We start from the raw sequence: 9,746 nt of genomic DNA, 5'->3' as shown, positions 1-9,746 counted from the left end.
CCCATTGGGGTACATACAGTCCTACTTCAGTTGGTCTTCAGTTGGGGGACATACAGTCCTTCTCCCATTGGGGGACATACAGTCCGACTTCAGTTGGTCTTCAGTTGGGGGACATACAGTCCTTCTCCCATTGGGGGACATACAGTGCGACTTCAGTTGGTCTTCAGTTGGGGGACATACAGTCCTTCTCCCATTGGGGGACATACAGTCCTACTTCAGTTGGTCTTCAGTTGGGGGACATACAATCCTTCGTCTGTTCGGGGACATACAGTCCTACTTCAGTTGGGGGGACATATAGTCCTTCTCCCATTGGGGTACATACAGTCCTACTTCAGTTGGTCTTCAGTTGGGGGACATACAGTCCTTCTCCCATTGGGGGACATACAGTCCGACTTCAGTTGGTCTTCAGTTGGGGGACATACAGTCCTTCGTCCATTCGGGGATATACAGTCCTACTTCAGTTGGGGGACATATAGTCCTTCTCCCATATGGGGGACATACAGTCCTACTTCAGTTGGTTTTCAGTTGGGGACACATACAGTCCTTCTCCCATTGGGGGACTTATCAGTCCTACTTCAGTTGGTCTTCAGTTGGGGAACTTACAGTCCTTCGTCCGTTAGGGGACATACAGTCCTACTTCAGTTGGGGGACATATAGTCCTTCTCCCATTGGGGTACATACAGTCCTACTTCATTTGGTCTTCAGTTGGGGGACATACAGTCCTTCTCCCATTGGGGGACATACAGTCCTACTTCAGTTGGTCTTCAGTTGGGGGACATACAGTCCTTCTCCCATTGGGGGACATACAGTCCTACTTCAGTTGGTCTTCAGTTGGGGGACATACAGTCCTTCTCCCATTGGGGGACATACAGTCCTACTTCAGTTGGTCTTCAGTTTGGGGACATACAGTCCTTCGTCCATTCGGGGACATACAGTCCTACTTCAGTTGGGGGACATACAGCCTTCTCCCATATGGGGGACAAACAGTCCTTCTTCTGTTTGGGGACATACAGCCCTTCTCCCATTGGGCGACATACAGTCCTACTTCAGTTGGTTTTCAGTTGGGGACACATACAGTCCTTCTCCCATCGGGTTACATACAGTCCTATTTCAGTTGGTTTTCAGTTGGGGACACATACAGTCCTTCTCCCATTGGGGGACTTATCAGTCCTACTTCAGTTGGTCTTCAGTTGGGGGACATACAGTCCTTCGTCCGTTCGGGGACATACAGTCCTACTTCAGTTGGGGGACATACAGCCTTCTCCCATATGGGGGACAAACAGTCCTTCTTCTGTTTGGGGACATACAGTCCTTCTCCCATTGGGCGACATACAGTCCTACTTCAGTTGGTCTTCATCAGTTGGGGGACATACAGTCCTTCGTCCGTTTGGGGACATACAGTCCTACATCAGTTGGGGGACATACAGTCCTTCTCCCAATGGGGACATACAGTCCTTCAGCTGGGGGGACATATATATATGCTTTCAGTTCGGGAACTAACAATCCTTCTTCAATTTCTACAGTTGAGGGACATATAGTCCTTCGTCAGTTCGAAGACCTACAGTCCTACTTCAATCGGGGGATAGAGTCCCTACTTCAGTTGGTGTATTACAGTCATACTTCAGTTGGGGGATTTTTCAGTTGGTGACATACAGTCCTACGTTAGTTGTAGACATATAGTCCTTCAGTTGGGAAAATTCAGTCCGTCTTCAGTTTGGCGACATATAACCCTTGTTCAGTTGGTGACATACAGTCCTTCAGTTAGGGGGACCGCATGCAGCTCTTCTTCAGCTTGGCGACATACAGTCCTCCAATTGGGAAACATACAGTCTTTCTTCAGTCGGGGGACTAACCGTCCTACTTCAGTTGGGGGACACAGTCCTACTTCAGTTAGGGAACACACAGTCCTACTTTAATTGTATTACATACAGTCCTTCTGCAGTTTCGGGACATACAGTCCTTTTCAGTCGGGGGACTTAGATTGTACCACAGTTGTGTTTCAGTTGGGAACTTTTTAGTTGGTGACATACAGTCCTACTTCAGTTCTACTTCAGTTGGTGATGTAAGTACCTTAATTGTTAAGTTGATGACACAGGACCCTTCAACAGTTGGTGGCATACAGTCCTCAAAGCGTGGTTGGCTCTAGCACCCCTGCGATAGTCACACCTACTTCAGCTGTCGGGTGTTTGTCAACTCCAACGGAATCGTCTCAATCTGCAGTAGAAAATTAGAAAATAAACCGTTTTTAATATTAATTTTGATAAACTATTTCGTGTCAAGTATTTGCTAAAGAATAGATAAAATTTGAATGCTCTCATGGAAGAAAATGCTTGTCCAGTTTAAATCAGTTCTGTAACCCACTGAATTTACACAGCATGACAAAACATTGGAACATAAATTTTGTGTTAAGTGTATTTAAAAGCATTTTCCCACCAAACCAAAGGAGGGGAATTCATGGATTGTTTCATACTTTAATTATTTTAGACCCTCTAATATATTCTTATTCTGAAGTTTCAACTCTTTTAATTATTCGTGGTATGGTCCTTTTCTTTTGACAAAGGATTCATAGAGGGGACTTTTCTTCAAGTTTAACAACCGCTCTGTTGGTGGCTCTGATGCTTATTGGGGCCTGCTTTTGTCACCACTTCAAAAGAGACTGCCCAACTGAGGGAAGATTGAGACAAAGTTCTCTCTTCACATTTACGCAATCTTAGTTTTGACCTCGGTGAGCTGGTTGTACAAGTTTGCTGTTGTATGATCTCAATTAATACAATAAATTTGCATTGAAGCACTGTCTGGACCACTTTTTGTTTTGTCAGACATCCAAATACACATGGCTAGACTTGATAATAATAATAATAAATAATAATAACCATATTTATAACGCGCCTTTTGCCAAAGGATACAAAGCGCCGGGTATTATTACTGCAAGGAGTGGGACGAAGTTTGAGATATAAGACCTAATCCTTAAGCACCATGTAATGGTTTACAAGGTGCTGTGGCGCAATATGCTGCCAATCCAGCCAGGAACACCGGGGCGGACCTCTTCTCTTTCCGATGAGTGCACTGGGTTCTTTTACATGCGTTTACACAACACATGGGACCAAACGGTTTTACGTCCCATCCGAAGGACAAACCAATGGTTGTGTGTCTTGCTTAAGGACACAAGTGTCACGGCTGGGGATTCGAACCCACACTCTGCTGATCAGAAACACCAGAGTTTGAATTCGGTGCTCTTAACCGCTCGGCCACGACACTCCCAACAGCTGCTAAGAACACAAATTTACTTAGCATGAAATTTCTGCCTTGATAAAAAAAGAATTACCAACCATATTTCCACATGATTTTCAGACAAATAACAGCTGAATAAAAGTAACAAGCAATTTAATGCAATAAATGGAAATGGCGTTGGTATGTCTGTTTTTATATAATTATGAGCTATTTCATGCTAAGCAATTTTTGTGTGCTTAGCAACTCTATGAAATTGAGCCCATGTGATATACAGTTCAAACATTTCTAATTAGCCTCACCAACCCTACCTCACTTCAACAGTTCACTGTGTAGTTGATAGTCATCTGACTAGACTGACACAGTACTTCTTTAGTCGGTGACAGACAGTGTAAACAGGGTTTTTGGCCTCATCACCATCATGACAATGATGGAACCTTTTCAGATGATGGCTGTATGTCGCCTCCCACATCACTGTCTCAAGCTGCAGTAGGAAAAAAAAAACGATTTGCAAAGATTATTAGAGTAAGCTAGTTGAAAACAAGTATCACTGGTCTAAAGAATATTTAAAGCAGAATGCTCCCAATCATGTGCACAAAAATCTCCTCTGTTCAGTCCTTTAAACCATTGACTTGCAATGGAACTGTACACAATGTCACAATATTCCAGGGAATGTTCATTGTGTGCTTTCAAAACCTTTTCCCCATTATCAGTTGGTTGCATTGCATGTTTTTAATGCAAACAAACTGATGGATGTTGAGTATTCTTTATTTACCACAGCAAGTGCCTTCCATGGAGTCCCAGAGCTGTCATCTATGCACAATTGTTAGCCACAACAACTACCTTAGCAATAACCGGTCAAAGACTTTGGAAAAGAAAAAAGTCCCCGTTTAGCGCTGTACATGAAACGGGTTATGGCTGCAAATGGAGAAGAGGTAATTAAAAGCTGCAAAAAGAGATGGTTAGAAGCTGTTGAGAAAAGGGATTGCTGGTTTTCTTGACACTTACACTAATACTTGACCTGTTAAACTTGACCTTTGCTGCAAGGAGTTGACCTCACTGACATCCAGTCACTCATCAGGGACATCATAAAGGGAGAGTCTTCAGCGTCAACTCGGTATTTACTTGTGACAAAGCAGTTCAAAACATGACAAAAACAAATTCTTTTAGGGACTTCTAATTTCTGCCCTTAAAACCTAGCCTGAAAATACCACAAAAGAACTGTGAGTGAACATCTAGGAACCAAGACTATATAAGTAATACGCCAGTCACACCTCATAATTAACCTATTGTCAGTGAACCTGCTGATGAGAGAGTGTGTGAGAGTTATAATTTAGTCTTTATCTCCAGGCCACCAATTTAGATACTTTACTCCTTTTACCGTCTTAACATTCATACGTACCTAAACATCACTGACATCTTATCTCCAACTGATGATCTTCCCCTTTCTCCATCCGTTGCACCCTCCTTTTCTTTTTTGTCCATTGTCTATTTTTGTCCCTAGTTTGTTTTTCTTGGTTTAACAGCGCTCGCAATTGCTGGTATCGAGTTTTAAACATTTATGTGATTGGAACAGGAACCAACCCCTTCTCTTTTTGACATGACAGAGAAGGAAAGGTTACAGCTGTGTTTTTATTTGAATTTGTGTATTCAAAGAATTTAGGTTATTCGTGGTCATGCTTAGCTGAAAATGTCTCATTCAGAATTGATGTAGTGCTGATCATAAGAATGTGTAAACATGTATTTAGCACACATGTCTAAACTATATATATTAACACTCCCACGTCAAACATTAATCGTCAAATGAAAAATCGGACTGAACTATTTTACTGCACAATTAAATCTCTTAAAAACACTTAAAAATGGTGCAGGGTTTTATGGTCAACCATAAGAGCATAAAGCACCAAGGGGTCATAATAACAAATCTTTCTAAATCTTTTTAAATGTTTTTTTTTAACTAATTATCTACTTATTAGTTTTAATGCTTTTGCTTTAACTTAATGCTTTTTGCTGTAATGATTTTTTTGTAATGGTATTTTGTACTCCTCATTTAAACATAACGGTATTTTAATTTATTTTTTAAATGAAACGATGACGATTATAAATGAACATGACAACTGACGACTTGAAGTATAAACAGCTGCAAAAATGTCCAGTAAGACTAGTCTCCTAATTAAAAAGCATCATTGGCTTCGACCAATATGCAACTCAAGAAATGCCAAGACATTGTGACGTCACCAGAAAAGCTATACAAGTAAGGACAACATCAACAAGATTGACGAACATCGTGGGGGGAAGGGGAAGTACTAGGGGTGGGACTCTGCAAGAGAACGGGTTAGATCTTCTCTTACTCTTTGAAGTCTTCAGCTTGTCTTGATCTTGTCTTGGTCTTGAAATTCAACTTGCGTTATCCGACCTCCACTTAAATCCATCAATAATTTGACCTTTATTTTATTTTTTTAGAAGGGTCAAAATCTTATTGTATGATTTATCATGTAGTGAAAAGTCTTTTTATTTCCTGAACCACCAAAATGAGTTTTATGTTCTGAAAACTCAATTTCATTCAATTCATTTATTCGTCGAGTGTGAAAAATATGAGTTTATTTGCTGCAAGTTGCTTGAGAGATCACAAAACACCACAGAAATGGAAATGAAGTCCGTTTTTAAATGCAGTGAATGTCATCAGACAAAGTTTCAGAGTGGAGGTCGGATATAGTGCAAAGTTGTTTTTACCTTGGTCCTTTGGTGACCTCCAATGTACTTCAACATATCCACAGATACTGCTACTACTCATCAACTGCTACCATATCACAGTTTCTTCATGGTGGTCATCAGCTCACAGTCTCATCTATCTGACCAATTGGCCCACCGCTGGGTGTTGAGTCCTGGCTGCTGTGAGCTGGGTCTGCCGCAGTCGTCCCCAATCGTGGTCCTCCTACCAGAACAAAAGAGACATCAAACAAAGTTCATCAATTTGGCTATCATTTTAGCACAGTTTAGGGAAGAAATGTGTCCTCCCCAACGTTTTTACCAAAATATTTGCCTGGCGTCATAGTGTTGGAAAAAACACACAACTTTGGGGGTCAGCTGTTACCAGGGCAACCACATAACAGTTTCCGATTCAACTCACTGCAATTTTAAAACTAAAATGTCAGTTAAAAAAAATTAACATTTTATCTAGGTACAACTTACAGTAAAGAAAAGAGATAAATTTGTAAAAATGTTTACAGAAAGGCAAAAGGCCCCCCCCCCCTTAAAAAAAAAATCAAAATACAGTGACAGAGTTTCTTTATTCACCAACACTTATAAGGGTGGTGACCAACAATTAATACACACCTAATGGTTACAGTTTTGTAAGTACTGGAAGGTTAGAAACACATGAACAAAGGAGGCTTAAAAAATCTTTAGTGGATACGCAGACCAGGAACAACAAAAGAGGGACAAAAAGCAGGGGATTATCTTTTGAATTTGGTTTAATAAGTGGCAAGCATTGGGCAAGATTGACATTCTTAAGCTATTAGTGTGGGCTTGTGGAGGAGGGCGAATTATTTTTGATTTATGTGTTTTGAGGCATTGCATACGGTGAGGTATCAATATGTATTTGGTTTGCGGTAACACCATGGGTGTATCTACTTCTCAGAGGAACTCTACCTGGCAAGTATGATGGTGTTACCGCAAACCAAACATAATAATATTATCCTCCTCTTACCAGTTTTCCTGGTATTATGGCTTTTTCTTTGAATTGGGAAAAGAATTATGATGCCCTATATGTCAACTGATGCCCTAATATAATAACCTTCATTTGTTTATAAGAAGTATGCAAACTTATATTAAAACTTGATGAACATTGAAATTTTCACACCACTCACTGATCTTCGATGACTTCAACTGGTCCCATTTGTTTTGAGTTTTTCCTGTTTACAAGGCAAACGAGAAAGTATGGTTTCCCAGTGAAGCCATTCATTAAAGAAACATCCGCAGTGAATGCAAGTGGTCTGTGAGACTCTGAGTATGACTCTATAGACAGCAGTTGTCTTCATTTTATTCAAAATGTTTTTTTTATGACATTTTAAAAATTACCATGGTAATTTCCAAAAGATATAAAAAAATAAAAATTAAATAAAAAGTGTGAATAATTGTTGGCTTTCAAATCTGATTTTTATATAATTTTTTTTCTTCTTTAAAAACAAAAAATATTTAAGCGTAAAATAAACAGTGATAATTGAATCACCAAGCCCATGTTTATATTTTAATATTAATAATAATATTGATATGAGGGTTATAAAAAAAAACCTCGAAAAATATTACAAAATGATAAGGCACATGGCTTCTTTAAGCCTTTGTATTTTATTTCCAGAATAGTCAGCAGAATGTTCAGTCACAAGATTTGATCATCTTGAATTGTGAATTGAAATAGTGTTTGATGCAACTATTTCGATGAGCAATTTTTTTTTATATGGCCTCAACATTATGACATTTTTTTGTACCTTGTACAAATGCCTAAAATACCAAACTTTTTGCATTACATGTGCAACAAACCAGTGGAGCCTTATGTGTTTCTAAGTTTTGGTCAAGGGAGAGGAGACTCTTTGCTTGGCAAAGAAAACCACACAAATTTTATCTAGGGCTGTTTACATCGCGCACAGAGAGGTAAAAGATTTGCCACGATTTTAGGGACACCTTGAAAACAGGACCTCTTACGATATATTTTTTGATTTGTTGACAGAACCTGAAGAACAAAGTGGATGGGTCAGACCTTGAATTAATGCCCATCCAGTTCAACATTACAATTTAATTTCAATCTTGGTTACAGGCATTCATGATAATCTAGAGTTCTTTATACAAATTCAGAGACAATTGATACAAGCTTTGACACCTAGTTGTTTTGGGTTGCTCACAGTGGTACTGGTACAGGTAGGCTCAAAATTACTGCACTCTGCAGATAGCTTTGTTCACCAGCTACAGAAAATTTAGTACACAAATGGATCCATAAATCTTATAAATTCGTATGTCATGTAAAAACCAATGTTAAAGATTACTTTTCCATAGGTGACCATCCACCCTAGTTCACACTTTTTTAAAGCATGCATTGAACAGTAGTTATACTATAGAGCAATACTGATCCATACACTGTGTCAGCGCACATGTCATGTGCAATTTATTTGTCAAACAATTGTTACCGAGTTTTACCCAAAATAACATTCTAAAATCCTACTCACCAACCTACCGCCTCTCCAGGTATTATTAATTAAACTGGCACCATGAGCGGGTCTCCTCACTCGCTTTCTCCACCCAAAATGTTGGATTTACTCTCTCGTCGTTTTCGAAACGTGTCAACTTTTAGAGACAAACACAGAAGGACGCAACAAATAGACCCGACCGCCTAACCCAGCCAGAAATACTACGCCTTTCACTGATTAATTATCAATCTCACCTTGAAAACAACATAGTGAATTATTTGTATAAATGTGTACGAGTAATTTACATACCAGGTGTGATGACGAGATTGAGACTAAATTCATAATACGACAAAATAATCCCAAAAGTTATGCCTTTTTACATCCATGAAGTGTGTATCAGTGCGACTACCATTAGAGCACATTTGCGCCCTCTATTGGTTAACAAAGTCATTCAACCAAACTTTGTATCGCCGTTAATTCCCATTGATTGAAATACAATTTTTGGTTCGTTACAATAAAATTTGAACGTTTTCACTCTTCAGTGATAATAAATATTTAAAAGAAACGTGGTTGATACCAATCGCACCCTCTGATAAACAAAACTGCTTCATAAACTTGTGACTGTTGGATGCTGTGAGAGGAACGTCAGCAAACCTTTTACTCTGATCCTAAAGAGTCGTATCAATCATATCAGATTCCTTAACCACACTGATACAGTTATAATTAACAATGTCATTTAATATAAGATTTCGGTTTGGTTTAAAAAAAAATTACAAAATGGCACTTCACTGTTCATAGAATGAACCACATGTGGAAAAGGTTTTTAAAAAGATTCACGGCAAAATTCACGATCAAAACATTGTTTTCACTCGCTATGAAACAGAAGACAATTATTTTATTCTATTAATCCAACGATTATGCCTTTTCGGAGAAATTGGTGAAAATGTGTAACTTAATAGCCTTACCTCCAAAAAGTTACTGGAACAATGTGCGTCTTTAGTCGACGGCAACTCACTGGCGGTTCTGCTCATACTGCAACTACACCGACTTAATTGGTTTTCAAAGTTCGTAGACGGAACAAAGTTATTTCTGTGAATCTCATGATAAAGGCCTCTACCCGTCATGTTAATTTTGCACTGTGGTTTTCGTAAAACAACTAGCCAGTGTGACAAATATAATCCACAAGGTTGATTCATTTCTTGTCCTTCATATCTTGTTCAATCCTCAGAAGAAGAAAAAAATCACAATTAGTCCCAACAGCTTTTTTGCCGAGATAATTCTGAATGCACAAAATTTCGACCATGGTTAGAATTATCATACACTATCAAAAGTTCATCA

General features: G+C 39.1%; 1 long non-coding RNA gene across 1 annotated transcript; it reads right to left on the bottom strand.

The window, feature by feature from the left end:
- Positions 1 to 3,621: 3,621 nt before the first annotated feature.
- LOC139933996 (uncharacterized) lies at positions 3,622 to 8,622 on the bottom strand. The gene is made up of 3 exons (XR_011785668.1): positions 8,448 to 8,622; positions 5,962 to 6,163; positions 3,622 to 3,712 (listed from the first exon to the last, which is right to left on the bottom strand). It is a non-coding gene; the product is annotated as an uncharacterized lncRNA (long non-coding RNA).
- Positions 8,623 to 9,746: the final 1,124 nt, after the last annotated feature.

Source organism: Asterias amurensis, chromosome 2 (genome assembly GCF_032118995.1).
Source record: "Asterias amurensis chromosome 2, ASM3211899v1".
In the NCBI taxonomy this organism is placed as follows: Eukaryota; Metazoa; Echinodermata; class Asteroidea; order Forcipulatida; family Asteriidae; genus Asterias; species Asterias amurensis.
This window is presented reverse-complemented; position numbering and strand designations above follow the sequence as displayed.